This window comes from Uloborus diversus, chromosome 5 (assembly GCF_026930045.1).
Source record: "Uloborus diversus isolate 005 chromosome 5, Udiv.v.3.1, whole genome shotgun sequence".
Classification (NCBI taxonomy): Eukaryota; Metazoa; Arthropoda; class Arachnida; order Araneae; family Uloboridae; genus Uloborus; species Uloborus diversus.
In genome coordinates, this window is record NC_072735.1 from 43,619,487 (window position 1) to 43,636,779 (window position 17,293).

The 17,293-nt window shown below is 31.4% G+C and overlaps 1 protein-coding gene across 1 annotated transcript in view; it reads right to left on the reverse strand.

Moving 5' to 3' along the window:
- Positions 1 to 17,293, reverse strand: part of LOC129223379 (cell adhesion molecule Dscam2-like) — a 288,920-nt gene that overhangs the window by 242,042 nt on the left and 29,585 nt on the right. The gene's annotated exons all lie outside the window — the stretch shown is intronic.

Sequence of the window (17,293 nt, forward strand, 5' to 3'; positions counted from 1 at the left end):
TTGTTAGCAAAACGTTTTCATAATTCTAAATGCATGTCTTTCCATTTCTTATGATATCAAAATGGTGAACTTTCGCGATTAATTACTTTCCGAAAACCACATGTAGGCATAAATTTATAAAATAAGGTAAGAATATTGAATTTTTTAAATTAGTTTTATTTTGTGCAAACCTACAGCAAAACAACAGTCGAATTATTTAAATTTCGGTTTTTTTTTCACTTAAATTTAGCACCAAAAAAAAAATCTATTAAAATAAAAAATAACAACGTCAAATAGGACAAACTGCAGATTACTGCAAACACTTGTTTCGATGTTACAATAAACGCTTTTTTCAATGCAAAAGGTTATGGATGAAAAGACAGCCGATAAAACCTGTGTCCGCTTTTTTCTCAGGCATATTTTCATCCATTAGCTCATTTCTTTTGCATTGAAAAAGGCGCTCCTTGTGACGCAAAATAACGTGTCTGCAGCAATTTGCAATTTGTGCTATTTGACGTTGTTATGAATCATTTTACTTGTTAAGCAATAATGTATTTATTTCTTAAAGTTTTTTATGTTGCTGTATTAACGGCATTAAAAATTACTTAACGCATAAAAAATGTTACATTAATTGTGTACAAATATGTAAAAATAACAAATAGATGAAATGTTCATTTTATGATTGTCCTATGCTTTGACAAACATGCTTACGTTATTCATCAATTTGATTGAACAGACCTGCCTAGTTCATTTTACCTTAAAGGCATGTTATTGTAATGCCCTAGGAGCGCAGTGATTAGATATACCAAATACGCACATGCAGATAAATTAACTTGATCTATACATTATAATGGATTTGGTGTACGGATGATTAGAAGCATCTAGTTTCATATTGATTGCATTTAATGCCTTCGTAATTAATATGAACAGGCAGTAAACAAGCTTGTTAAAGCGACTCTAAAGAAATGCATTACACTCAAAGCATGAATGAAATGCATGGATTATGCTCCTGATTAAAGTTTTAACGCTTCACGTGTATGGATGAAATTAATGTTATTACTACAGGTGCATTGACGTGCCTTGATTTCTGAATGATATGTCCTTCTATAGTAAATAATACGAGGAATAATACTTAAATATTGACTTTAAAAAACCTTAACTCAAATGATTCAAATTTTAGATAAGTGGTGCTATGCGTGTTTCACCCGATGGCCTTTCCTCATATTAAGATGAATGTCTTGTGCAAAAACATGTAGCATATTTAAACTTAGATGTTTTCATCCGTTAAACGCCGCTACATGAACCACATTGAAAATACTTGTTTTCATATGTTTTGAGGTTCAATACACGCCTCTAATCAAATGTAGCAGAAATTTTGCAAAAATATGTATTAGGTTAGGATATATGGTGTGGTCCCAAAATGGGAGACTTGGCGTTTAATGGGGAAAACATACAAATCCATGCCACTATTTTGATACTTGAATAATGTCTGACTAAATCCAGTTAGAAAACCCTAAAATCATCTTTATGTAGTTAATAAAGTTAGTTATTGGTACTTTAAGTACATATTTAATACATTCAAGCTTTAAAATATAGAACTTGTAAGCTTTCATGAGGCCCGGATCTATAAATTTTGAGCCCCCCTGCAACACAGTATGTGGATGGGGTCCACATATTTTACTACAGCTGTGTATATTATACATCAGTATAATGTAGACAGCATTATACTGTTGCACTCCTGCTATCTCCAGAGGCCAGCAGTGTATATTTGCAACATTAATAAGTCTTGGTGCTCGTCATTTGCATTTTTTTGCATTTGCATTGCCGTTGGGCCCGTTAGGGACGTGCCACCCCCCCCCCCTGCTCGCTCTGCTGGTACGCTAATCCGGGCCTGGTTTTCATTCTTATTTCTTATACAAACGAAACTCGTGTACGAAACGAAACTGTTCTCGCGCAGTTTAATATCTTTTAGCAAAAAGCCTTAGGTTTTCCATATACTAAAAGAGAAGTGGTAGGTCTCTTCAAGTAACCATGTCGAGGATCGAGTAACGGTAAATGACAACGACGCAAAGCACTAGACTCGAATGAAACGGAACTAAGGTATGTTTGGGCAGCCTAACAGCGTATTTGGTTCATCATAGGCAATTGTTTTTTCACAGTCTACGTTTCGGTTGCCTCACTACATGTTTGATGAAATGATTTACATCATCATAGTGGTTTCAGAGATTAAGGGCCTTCATGCTTCAAGTTGATGAATTAGCAATGGTTCTAGTTTCACCAATTTTATTCAACAGATTACAATAGATTGTAAAAATGCAAATTGAGGCAGTTATCGCGTTTTCTGTGATCTAAGCAATTTCGATTAATTTTTTTTTCTTCTCAACTGTCCGAACAGAATCTGGCGGTTCACAAACAAGTGATACTGCTGTCATCTTATTGGAATACTCTAAATTACATTATTTCCGTATTGTTTGATGCTTGTGAATAAGTCAAAAATGCAAAAAACAGTAAAATTTTATATTGAAATTTCTTTATTGAAATCCAACCTCCTTTATTGAAAGCCCTTTACATAGACTTTATTGTATTTATTTCAGAGGGAGGGGCGCATGGCGTTGACTGAGCTACTGACTTTTTGAAGGGGGGAGGGATAATTTTAAGTGATATTTGATCTCATTTTAGGGGAATCTCTTCCGTGCCCAGTAGAAATTCAGAGATGCGTCATCCTCCTTAGGGATGATTGGCACCCTTGTTTTTCCAGAACTTTCTTCTAAACGAATGGAATGTCACTTGTTTTGATAAAAGCACCTGATTTTGACCTTGAATAACAAAAGAGTGTTTACAATGAGAAAATACAAAGGAGACTGCAGCTTTAACAAGAAAAAATAAAGAGGGGAGAGTTGATTCATGCAAAATGAGTGAAGATCATTTCTACTAGCCATGCCTTGCACTGCTAATCAGAACACGCCAAGTCTCCCAGATTCGGATTTCAATAAATAAACTCCCATAAAACTCATTTATTTTTCTTGAACTCTGTTTATTGTGATTGGAAAAAAGCTCTATTGAGCCTCATATTCTATGTTTCTAATTTTCTGCATTCGCATTAGTAATTTTTAGGGAATGTGTTTTCCGTGTAGAGCAAAAACGAGAAATTTTTGTGAAATTGAAGTTTTTTTTTTTAATTAAAAAAAAATTATGTTTCAAATCTTTTGGAAAAAACTATCAATAAAGTTAGGTACTCTATCATTCAATTTAAAATAATTTCAAAATGATATCTTAATTACTTGATGAGGAAAAAATATTTATCAAATGTTCCTAAAATGGGAGACTTGGCGCTGAAAAACTGCAGAAATGGAAAGAAAATTACAAAGCAAGAAATTATGGTATAATTGCTCTATAAGTATTTTAATAATACGAAGTTTAAATATGACTTTTCGGAATCAATTCGAACCTTGTAGCTTCAAATTAGAAACAATAATTCTTAATACAATATGAAGATGATTTGTTGCTTTAGATTATGATTTGTTGCAGAACATATAGATTTCGAGTGGTAAAATGGAGCACAACTAGGGGTTTAATGGATCATATAAGCTGGTTACATATGAACTGCGGGCTACAGTTTGAGAAATACTAACTCCAAACAATCTCGATAAAGACAACTTATACACACATTTACTCGGTTTTACCGTTGAGGAGCTATGATGCATCGGACAAACTTTACACATGTCTAACATCTAACCTCCTTCCTGTTTTTGTTGGCAGTTTATGTTATGGTTAGACTATATAAAGGTGAATTAAAAGCCATGTAGTAAGCTAAGTAAAATAATTTAAGTGCTTATTGGTCATTAGGCAAGATTTTCTGGACGAAAACTCGGATTAGATGCTATGAATTTGCTGTGATTTACGGAGACGGCATCGTTTGGCTCAAGATCCGTAACTTCTCTTGGAAAAAGTTGAAACAGTGTTTTAAATGTACCTCATAAAACTTAAAAATATGTTTTTTTTTAAATTATTAGAAGGTGTGACAGAAAAACTGATAGCATGCACTGCGACTGAAACATTAGAAAATTAATGTGCTGATGTACCGGATGATATAATATCAAAAGACAGATCTTGAAAGCTTGTAACACACTAATTTCATATAAAATGCCTTAAGATGAAATATTCATAAAATATTTTTAAGTCTCCAAATTAAATAAATTTTAAACCATAGGTGTTTACCCATCCCTTCAAGAGAGGTATCACATTTCCCCAAAAGATGTAGAGCAATACCATAGGGTACACAACACCTACAAATTTTAATGACGCAGTCTACACCATGAGTCTTTCCCCTTACCTCACACAAAAGTTGCCTCTCAAAATTGTTCATAGTTGTTTCCTGTTTCTTTCTTTTTTTTTTTACATATCCCCAAAAGATACGGAGCACTACCATACGGAACTCATCACCTACAACTTTTAATTACGCAGTCTACAACATGAGTCTTTCCTCTTACCTCACAGAAGATTCGCTACACAAAATCGTTCATAGATAAGAAGACATGACGGAAAAATATATGTAAGAAAGCGTATTCACTGAAACATTCGATGCATAGAAATGCCGAGGAACTGGATGCTAGGCAAAACGTGATAGCTTGAAATACATTTCTACATGGATTTATATAAAGAAGAAACATTTCAGAAATAGTTTTAGTTTTCCAAAAAATAAAAATGAAAAATACCTATGAAGCACAGGTGCCTAGCCGTCCAAGAAAGACAGCGCAATCCCTCTAAAAATATGGAAAACCACTCCCACAAATTTCAATGATGAAGTCTGTGAAATAAGCTCTCCCCCGCGAGTACCCCTTCTTAAGAACTGAATGTATCCACCCACATAAAACATTTTCTAATCAACTTAAATGCGTCTATCAATACCTTCATCCTAAAATGAACAGTACTCGTAACTCTAAATGCAACGCATTTGCGCACAGTAATGAAAAGTGACACTCACCGAGTAGAAGTACTAAGTTAATGAAAATTTCTACAGAAAACTTTAATGAAAGAGTTATGTTAGTCTCGAAAATACGAAAGAAAATATGACTCGTAAAAGTGCAGAAGGAAAATCGAGTAAAAATACCAATAGAGAAAGTTGATTTATTGCTCCTAGTTTCCCAAGAAATCGACCATCCGTGACGTTTCATATGGTGATAGAATTTTATACGTTGAAAGTTTCTAGTAAAATACGGGCATGTCTTTGGGTTTCACCAAGAAATCTTTTTCGCTGATGCATGGTATTCAGTATAGTATTTTTGTTTTGTGTTTCCATACAGTATTTCCCTTGAAGTTTGAAAAGTGAGTTCAAGGATATTTTAGTTTGCTTTGCACCATGATTTTTAAATAAAATTAAAAAAAGGGTATATGTTTACTGTTAATTTTTTTTTTTTTTCAAATTATTTTTTGTATTTGGTTTTGTTTTAGTATTTTTCCGAAAAGTGAAAATCATACAGCATGGAAACGGTGACATTTTTCTTTTATCTAGAAAATCCCTTTTGGTTTTGTAATTGGAGGTTGCATGTAACATATGCGTGACATTTGGTGAATAATTTTTCATTCTTATAAACGAAATTATTGCCTTTTTTTGTGAAACATCTATAATAAATTGTTTAAATAGTACAGTAAAATTAACCATTTAAAATCTCTAAATAAGCATACGTTGCGCTTTTGGAATTTGATAACTTTGTTCTTTATTTTTTTTAATGTAAATTTACTTTATGCAGAAAACAACCGCAATAAAACCACATTTCACGCAATACAAATTGTACTTTTATCGCAAAAAAATAAGCTTTGGGGAAAAAATGCATTGCATCGTAAATTTATTCTAAAAAAACATAGGCTGGGCATAGTTGATTGGGTTGTAAACTGGCATTATAGAAAAAAAATATTTTGGTTTTTGGACAACGTACGTACTTTGCTTAAGTACTAAAAAAATTTAGTTGTGCAGGAATTATTGGGGCTTTTTTTGTTGGGTGAACATAATTAAATGTTGGAAAGAACAATAATTTTATAGCCAAAAAATAGAATGGCATTGCTTTTACATTGACTTATGACTTTACTATGATGTATTAATTTCTTTTGCACTACACAAATTTTATTCAGAGTTCAATAGAAAAAAAATATATGTATCATGTTCCAAAAAACTTCTTCGAATGTTTATTGGAAAAACAGTTTTCATCTTTTTTTCAAGTGTGAAGGCTTAAAATAATGGCTAAAGCCAGGCAAAAGTTTAAGTAATTTTATACTCAAATGCTACTGGAAGTAGACTGTAAAATGTTCTAAACTTCCTTCTTGTACTTCCAGCGTCATACTGAAAGTACGAAACCAGTTTCGAAAGGCGTTCTCCTCACAATATTTTTTTCTAAAAACTTGTTCGGCAAGCGGCTCATGATACATTCCAGAAACTGCCGTATTAACTGCCTCATAAACAAGAGTAAATATTTCGTCATTTCACTTTTCCCAATATTTCTCAATACCATTTTAGTTGAAAAACATTTGCATCTCCCTTTTTAGCCTACTTTCCCAGTAAAAGTCAGAGAAAGAAGAAAAGAAGGCTTAACGCACCTTAAAAATATCGCGGGGAAAAAAGTCAAATATAAATAAAATAATTAATTAAATATTTAAAAATTGGGATGTAGGGAATTGAAATTGTGAAAAATATTTGTCGGTCTATCTGCCCCCCCCCCCAATTAACAACTTTTGAGTAAATAGTCCGATTCATTTATTATTTTTTTTGTTTACACACGTTTTTCATGAAATCAATACATTTTATGATTATTTTAAAATATGTATCGTTAATCATGGACAAATAAGAGCTTTTCTTTTGTAAAAATTGTTTGTCTTCTATCAATCTGTTCAAATTTCATTAAACAAAAGGATAGCTTAGACAATATCTCTAAAACGTTATGTTTTCCTTTTTTCTTCCCAGATAAAACCATAAAACTACATACCTTCCAGCTTAAATCTATGTGTTTTCTTACGCTTGAGGTAACAAGAAGTGAGAAGTAATTCATTTTTACGCTTAATGTTACGAATGATATTGTTTAAAGAGATTTAAAACTATTCTTCTAACTCCTTAAAAACTCAAAAAAGAACTTTTAATGTGATCCTGCTTCTTTCCATTTCAATGAAAACAAAACAAAACCTTTAGAAAACTTTGGAATAGCCAGAAGGAAGCAAAAATCCCACACAACACTGATTTTGAATATGCAAATTATCTCGATCAATAACGTCTTTCAGGAATATTTTAAACGAAATTTATTGATGTCTTAAATGAATAGGCGAGCATGCCCATTCAACGTAAATGAGAAAGGAGCAAATTTCTTTCAGAAATTAAATAATGCACATTTTTCAATCTATTACGTTTGTTGGAGGCGCAGTCGATTTCTTATTTCTCGCAGCAAATTAAACTGCTTTCATATACAAGCAGAATTAAAAAGTTTGAGAACTGAGCGCAAAACTGAAGGGTTTCTGCATGGACATTTACAAGTAATTTAAATTTTGGAAAGTAATTTGAAAAATTACATCAAAATTGATTTAAGTCTAGTAGTATTACTTAAATGAAATTGAGAAATTAATGCTTTGAAGTTTCTTCACTGAAACTGCTGCTTTGAATTTTATCACTGCTTCAAGATTGTTGCACGACTCAATTCGAATCTAAATTATCTATTAGAGGGCTTTAAACATGCCAAAAAAGTTAACTCGTCGTAAAGTAAAAGTTAACTAATCGAGTTTTTCACCTGTAATATTGAAAATCCGATGTCTTAAGAGTAGCTTTTTTATGAAAAGTCGACATTCTATAGAATATTTAGTTCAATCGCATGTACTCTATAGAATGCCGTATTTCATATGATTGCAGTAACGTATAGCAAATCATGACCATGTATAATCAAGACATTACAGCAAATCAAGACCATATATTTGTGTTACGGATCATTATATTTTTTAAATTGTATGAACAGGTTTCTTTTTTCATGGTGACAGCCTGTAGTCATTCAAAATATGAGTCGTTTATTTTACAAGTAAGTTCAATTCTTTCTTTAAAAAGAATAAAGATAATGGTAATTATAGGTAAAACATATTATGAAGTTTTTGTCAATACTTATGTAATGGAGACGTAGTTTTTAGCAATTTTTTAATGAAACTGATTATTAAAACACCGTACCCAAATAATCTTGCCAAAACAAAGAATAGACTTTTCCTACTTGTAAAATAAACGGCACGTATAACGTACAATCCTACGTGAACTGAATGCGAGGCCGAGGAATCCGTAGATGCAAGTATGAAGACGGAGCTGTTTTACTTCCTTCGTATAGTACGATTTTAATGACTGAGTTAATACTCTACAAGCAATGGAAATCGATTTTCTTAGGTCCAGGAAAAACTATCATTGGTTAAGCATACAATCAGTAAAATTATTTGATGAGGACAGAAAATTCCATCCTTTAATTCCAGAACTTTTCGCTACAGCTGGTGGATATTGAAAGAAAAAAACTCTGAAAAAAATGTTTTCATGCTTTCTTAACCTATTGCGTAATGAGGTCTGCTCAGTTCTTGAATTGGCACTGTAATGTGATTGGCAATTATGCTCAATGAAAGGCTAATAGTCGAGCATGAGCGATAGAGCGAAATTATAAATATTTATAATTTCGTTTAAGTGAAATTTATCTTGAAGTAAGTTTTCGTCTTCCGTTGAAGATACTTTCAGTTCACGAACATGAGCTGATCTTTGCTAAATATTCGGAATCATTACAGAATTGCTTTTGCATTGAGCAACTTGTTCTGTTTCATAATTCTAATTCTTAGCGAAGTTGACTTTGGTCGCGAATTCTTTCTGTTGTACAAAAAATAGCTTTACAATAACTTTGAAAAAAATGTACCTACTTTAAAAGCTATTTCTATGAAAATGTATATAAATGTATTATATACAACGTGTTAGAGCCCAGTATTCACAGTACAGTCAGAATCAATCCTTATTTTTGGTTTGAAACTGAATAAATGCTTTTAAAAAACTGCGTATTATTAATATGTCCACAACAAAATTATTTTTTTGAAAACTAAATAATAATTTGAACAAAAGAATTATGATATAATGAAAGGGGTGATACTCATTTTCTCACTTAAAGAAAAATCACTTTAAAATATCGTTTTACATTTATGTTATTACCTTAAATTTTCTTTCTTTTTTATGTAGATTTTACGACAGCAGAAGCTATATTTTATGCTTTAATTTACTTTGTTGTTAGTAATTTTTAAAGACTTTGCTACAATTCTTTAATTTACAGAAATTTTGCGGAAATTTACAACACATGAACTACAATGAAATTACATACGCTTGATTTTACGTGTGGTAAAATTCAATAATTTCGATTAAGAATAAATATCAAGTAGTGTCCAAAAAAAGCCTTGCCAAAAAATAAAGAAACAAATAAATAAATAAATATATAAAAATAAATAAATAAAAGGATACGTTGTAATAACAGCAGTATTTGCAGATTAAGTCAAAACCTAGAAGCGCACTTAATTTATTTTTTGATATTTATATGCATTAATATTATTTCTTCATCAATGATGATAGTGAGATGGGAGTTCGGAGAAAAATCGTACAATAAATTTGAAGAAGTAGACAATGTATTACAATTTATTGACACTTTATCTTAGAAAACAAAAATATGTTACAATAAATTTATTTTGAGTAAAATTTTTTCTTGTAAAGACACGAAGATAAACGAAATTGTTCCCAAATGTCATATAAAATAAATTAGAAATTGTTGCGCCTTCGCCAGGATGCTACAAATGGCTACTGAAAGTATTCTTTCATAAAACTTATAAACGGGAATTTGGAGAAGGTTTGTCAGATTTTATGAGCTAAATTTAAACATATAATTCTATGCTCTCATAAAATAAAAGGAAGTGTTTTAGCATAAGCATATTATGCAGGTAAAATATGTAAAACGTATGGATTAGCAGAATGTACTGCGAATGAAGTTGAATTTAAGTCGTCTATATTCTCTTTCATTTTTCAACAACCATGATTATTTTAGTTATTGAGAAGCATAAGGATGTAAGTGTTGTTTTTTTCTTTTTTTTTTTTTAATTTCAGTAAAACGCTTTTAAATATAAGTTCCTAGGTAGGCTTTCATTGAAACGTTTTTCTTAAACATTCTGTTAAACGGAACCTATCACGTCTACTAGTACTATATCTTGCCCCAGGACAGAGGGGAGGGGTTCACCTACAATATGTACTGGTTTTTTCAAAATTTTTTACTTTTGCCACTTACATCCCTTTGTTTCGTACCACCTCATTTGTTCTTTGAGTTATCATTGTGCGGAAGAATCAATGTTTGTCTTATTTGATTTTCCATAATAATAATAATAATAATAATAATAATAATAATAATAATAATAATAATAATAATAATAATAATAATAATATTATTATTATTATTATTATTATTATTATTATTATTATTATTATTATTATTATTATTATTGTTGTTGTTGTTGTTGTTATTGTTATAGTTATAGTTATAGTTATAGTTATAGTTATTGTTATTGTTATTATTATCATTATTATTATTATTATTATTATTATTATCATTATTATTATTATTATTATCATTATCATTATTAATAATAATAATAATAATAATAATAATAATAATAATAATAATAATAATAATAATAATAATAATAATAATAATAATAATAATAATAATAATAATAATAATAATAATAATAATAATAATAATAATAATAATAATAATAATAATAATGCGGCCTCGGTGGCCGAGCGGTATTACTCAGCAACTGCATATGCAAGAAGAGAGGCGCGGGATCGATTCCCGCCTACTGCCCTGGGTGTTCCTTGTATTGCAATAAATATGGATTGTGCTATCTATTTTATGTGTCTGAGTAAAAGTCGAACTTCCACCTAAATGGGACTCAGTTAAACGAATGCCACTCATATTAGTTTCAAAAACGGATAAACGTCTTCGTTATCTATCACCTTGGGCGCTCCAAGGGGCATCAGAAACAACAAACAACAACATAGTAATAATAATAATCACAATAAGATAATAATAATGTATCGTTCCAGAAATAGACAATAAAATATCCTCAGCGAAATAAACCAGTCCTAGATTTTTTTTAAGTCGTTTTTCACAAGGAAATATCTGCTAGCTTTAAATGAACAGCATCCTGATGTTCTTCTTTATCAATTTTATTTTGACAAGAAACCCTGTAATTTAACCTACTTCTCCGCGACCACAACCATTACTAAACTGTCAAAAGAACTCAAAAACGTCACTGGAAAAAAATGGGCAACTGATGTACCCAATTTCTTCCAGTATCTTGCGAAAACCAGGAACGTTTTCCACTAAAATTCAGTAACCCTCCTGAGATTATTCTGGAAGAACACTGAAAAATTCCGAAATCTTCTCGTTGAAAGCCAGTGGTGTACCTGCAACTTAGGTACGCGCATAATATAGGGTAGAGTGGGCCAAAGCGGGTAGTTTTTAAAGGACGCTCAAAAATTGTAGTTTTTGGATTTTTATCGTAACAATTTCGGTTTTATTTCCTAGCAGGATCCTTGAACTTTAAAATAAAAAGTGATTTTCATATTATTTTAAACCCAATATTTATGAATTATCAAACTTTACAAACATTTGAAAAACCCCTTTTGCTCTACCAGGGAGCCCAAAGCGGGTAAGCTTAACTAATTGTGTTTTGGTACATTAGCCAATCAAATATGAAGTTATAAATGATTAAACTAGTTGACTAGCTGCCAGCCATCATTAAAAAAATACATAAAAAAGTTATACTTATACAATTTAAAGTCATCACCTTTCTTTATAAAACAAAAAGAAACAACTGATTAAAGCAATTGACTAATTGGCATCGTAAAAAATAACTTTTTAATGTTATACTAATCCTATTGAAATAGAAAATCTAAGTCAGCACACGAGTCAAAAAATGATAAATAAATATATGATTGATTCCTATACCCCCTTTGCCCCAATGCACCTTTTTTTTATTTCAATAATTATAACCTTAAATAGAAAAAAAGAAAAAAACGATATTATCATCGTATTTAGTAGGTGGATGGTGTCAGATCAACGGTAATATTATTGACTGTAAAAAAAAATAATAAGTTAGTCTTCTACTAATCACAAGTTATAAAACTTTATTTTTTTAGAAATGTATCATTTTTTAAATTTTAAGTCTTGTCGCGCCATGCCACTTCACTGCTGCTTCTCTGGGACTGAATAAAACTCGGGGGTGTTCGGGTAAACACGACATACATTACGTATGCATCGCCGCTTACACACCATGGGGAGGCATACGAAGGTCTACCCGTTTTGAGCAACCTACCCGCTTTGGGCCACCTACCCGCTTTTTGCCATCCTCCCCTGATAACTTGGCACCTTCCTGGTTTATCAAGAAAGTTCCAATAGCAGTAATGCAAACATGACCAAAGCTAAGACAAAAATTGCGAACAGTTATCACGAATTTTACTCGCTTGAAAGTCTTGCAAAGATACGCAGTCCGTAGACTTATTTGCACCGTTTGGGAGCTCAATCAAGCTGGACGGGCAATAATCGATCAGAAGCCAATAGACTATATAGCTGCCCTAAGTTCATCATTAAACTGGGAGATAAAAATATTTTTCACAATAGTTAGAAGCAATCCGAGCGACTTGTAGCAATTCTGGAAACTTTTTGACAATGATACTTGATTTTTCCATTAAATGGCTAAAAATCATTAAAATTCCGAAACGTTACGAAAATCTTTACAGTGTAAGATACTTATGGTGTCGTGAATATATGTTTTGAATTCCATTTAACTAGACTCTCAAATCTGCAACCGGATATATTAAGCACACTACCTTTGATAATACCAGAAGTTCGTACATTTCGTTTATCGTTATACAATATCGTGTGACTCTTTATTAACGACTAAATCTACATTTTATTTTTTATCAACTCTTTTGCTCAGACGCTAGAAGTTCAATTAGCATCTGAAGAAACTTTTCTGTGGCTTTAACATTTGTTTTGCAATGAAAAAAAAGAAAGTAAGCATTTAACAATCATTCTTAATTTGTTCCAGTACCTGAATATATCGAAGATTACTGAAACGGACTACAAGTACCCTAGATACTGTTTTTGTGAAGATTCCCGCTCTAAACGGTGGGTTTGCTTACGTTGATCACCTTTATGTGCTCGTTTTAAGCAGCAATATAGTAACTCAGTGCAACTCCCCACTTCTACGCAACTATAATCAACCTAGCAACTAACCCACTTTTTCCAAATTACAAGCAAAAAAAAACTAAGTTTTTTTTTTTGCAATTCAATGGCAAAATATTAATGTAATGAAAAATATATTAAATGATGATTAAATTATATTATATTAGCTAAATTAAACCAAAATACATCTACAGTTATCTACAATAGTATTTTACGCATTGGGAATCAGAAATAAGTTTCATATATTTAGTGAAATATAGTTTCTGAATTAGCATTTCACCAAAAAAGACTATCATAGAGGGAAAAAGGGAAGACAAAACTGTAGCAATTCGTTTAAGTTGAAATTTAAATAACTTGAAACTTTTTAGCAGCAAATATAAACTATTCCAAAGGTTTCAAATCAAAATAAGAAACATCTATTATTTCATTTGTCATCTTAGATTTCATTATTTTTATGAATCACTAATAAAATTAAATCGATATTATACTCTTTCACTGCTATCGTTCAATTTACTTCCCTAAAATGTATTTTATTCCTTTAATACCAAAAACTATTTCCTAACCTTGAAAAAATCCTAGCAATGGGTGGTTACTATTTACGGTTACATAGTTAGGGCGATTCTAAATTGTTTTATACAAAAGAGGATGAGTGATGTTAGGCATCCAAATGACCTCAAATGTGTCTATGTGATTTACGTAAATAACAACACCTATGCATACTATATACATATAAAATCACACTATATTCAGATCAGAAAACCATACAAACAGGGTAATAGTGAAAAAAGTTCTAACAGGTAGCGATTGAAAGATTATTTTGAGACATATTTTCAACTTCAAAATTATTTGCTTTCGTCAGCTCAATATCCATATGAAAGGTCTGCCAAAATATTAAGAAAAGTTAAAAATTTAAAGGATTATCGAAAAATTGATCGTGTGGTTTCACCCTCAGTATCCATCTACAAACCGTATGAAATGTGTATTCCATTACTCATTGAAACTCGCTAATTTTGGTGAGTTTTCTAAATTTTTTCAACCTCTCTTTGGGTATTTTGGGTAGAGTTTGCGGCTTCATTTTTTCATAACGAAAACGCAAGGGCTAAAAATGTATGCGTCAATGAACATGTTATACAAAGCTATTTCGATCGCTACTGATATGTTTTTGTTCATTATTACACTATCGGATGTGCAATATACCGACAGCCCGGTATATATAATCCGGCCTATAATATCCCATCCAGAGACTGCAGTTTCGTTACCTTGTTATAGACTCATCAGTCTGGGATAAGGATTAAGGAATAACTAAACTGGAGGTTGCTTATCGTGACGGTTTCTTGGTAAGACGCAGAAGAAAAGAGACGAACAGAACCCGTGAGGTGAAGCAACATAAGTAATCGCGCCTGACTTCATTTTGTGAATGTCCCACGTAGCATATTTCTTAAGGCTATCAAGAATTAACAGTATGCAAATGTTCACTGAGAAGAAGCAGGCTTTTGCTCTTTGTTGGTAATAGAGAAAGGCCAAAAATCCTTGTAATTGTAACAGAATAACATTACCGACGTCACCACTGCAACAACATGCTTAGCCAGCACTTAGAGCACTTGCTGTGACTTTTTTTTGAGGACGCAATTAGTCTGATTATTCATTCATTCGATTTCCTTATACTGTTTTAAGTTCAGGTTGGAATTCTAATATTTCTGTTTTCTGCCTCACTGACTGAAATGCGACCCAATGTTACTGTGTACAGTGGATGGTCAAATTATTAGGAACGGGACTCAAATTCTAGTATTTTCAAGTTTACACTCATTTTTTTAACGAAAAAAACCACGAACCACATTTTTTTCTTAACTCTGCATAGCAGCTGGTAACATTATTATCGTTTTTTTAGAAGTGGCAACAATACCAGACTGCGTCAGTTTACAAATATTTAAGGTTATTCCAGTCTTAGTCTCTAGTGAGAAAAAATTTTGTTGTCGTGAAGTTATATTAAGTATTCTAGAATAATTCCTTCGAAAGTTTTAATGTCTGTAGTATTTAATACGATTGTAACACTTATTAATAAAGCAATGCTACATTTAGCGATTAAATTTCAATATTTGATTTATATAATTGTTTAATATTGTCAAAACTGTTTTTTTTTTTTTTTTTTTTTTTTTTTTTTTTTTTAAAGAATGGAAAAGGCTTCTGTCACGTCCCCTAGAAAATGTAGGAAAATAAAAACATTACTTCTCTCCTCCTTCTTTTCTTGAAAGCAATCGCAAATTTAACAGGTGTTTCAAATCAGTAGTTGCACGCATCAAAAGTTTAAAATTGACCAAAACAAGTACTGAAAGCAGATCGCGTAGACAAATGTGACAGAAAGCGCGACACTGCTTTTTGTACCGACCGTAGAATCAGGGATATGTCCTTTTTCGGATATGTAACCCTCTCTTAAACAATGTTCTTGATGGATAGGGAGCAGTAGTAAAGTAAATTTTTTTCGACAAAAATGCTTAAAGGGAGGTCGTCGGAGAAGCCTACCTATAAAACATTAAACTAATCAAAATAATAACATTACATGTAAATATTACTATTTAAGAATAGTACTTACACAATTCTAGTCCTCAAAAGTCTTTTTTTTTGGTTGTTTTGGCACTGTATAATTTTTTTCTCAGCTTCGGCGTGGCGTGTTTTTTTTTTTTTTTTTTTTACTCTTCGACCAATCACCCATGGACAGTCCTGGTGAGAATTTCAATGTCCTGTTCATTCATAAGTAAAATGGACTACACTCCTTTAACGGTTTTTGATGGAAATATTACTATCTGTCACCTTTTCCTCGGAGATCCAATTCCAGTGGCATGTTTTGGGCGATTTTAATTTTTATATATTAAACAATTGACCTAAAAACACTTTTTATACTTTCAATACCTCTCTGGGTATGTGTGGAGGGAAGTAGCAATGCTTGTATTTCCCTAAAGTTTCTAGAAGACACGTTTGAAGCTTTATCCATTCTTAAAAAAAACATTTTTGGCAACATCAAACAACAATATGAACCAATTATTGCAATTTAATCTCAAAATGTAGTAACATTACTTTAGTAATAAGTGTTACTTACGTATTAGCTATAACGTAGACCAAATTTTTCGAAGAACTAATTTTAGAATACTTAATATAACTTCACGACAACAGCAGTTTTTTCTCCATTAGAGACTACATTTGGCATAACCTAAAACATTTTTTAAATGACGCAGACTGATAGTGTTGCCACTTCTTAAAAAAATAATAATGATACCAGCAGCTATTCAGAATATATATATATATATATATATATATATATATATATATATATATATATATATATATATATATATATATATATATATATATATATATATATATATATATATATATATATATATATATATATATATATATATATATATATATATATATATATATATATAGATAGATAGATAGATAGATATAAATTCATGGTTTATTTCTTCAAAACGAAATGACAAACAATTAAACAAACAATTGAAAATAAGAAAGTTTGAGAAGTGTGTCCCTAATAATTTGGCCACTCACTGTATTTATTAGGCATCCTCTTGCATATGTAGCTTTTCCACCCCGAAGGAATCCTTTTTTAAACTTCATTCTGGTAAATTTCTCGGGTAAATGGGGATATTTCTTCCCCCTACTCCACTCCAGAGTAAATGCTGAGCTTTAAACCAGAATGCGCTACGCGAAACGGGTTGTTTACTTGTTGGGTATAGACGCTCAGGATGTTGAGTACAACTACATCACTTTCTCTGGTACAACATTTTTTTTTATATGTGAAGGATGAATTTTGCAACTTTTTTACGGGGTTGAGGAAGGGATTTACGAGTTACAAAATCATCATGTGAACGCAGATGATGGGTACTATCATTGCGCTGAATTTATTTAAAATAAATAAATAAATAAAAAAGCAAGCAGATTCACTCTGTATACAAACCTGCATACATAAATTATGAGGAGTAATCACTTTTTTTGCAGTAATCATAAAAAAGCAAAACACTTAC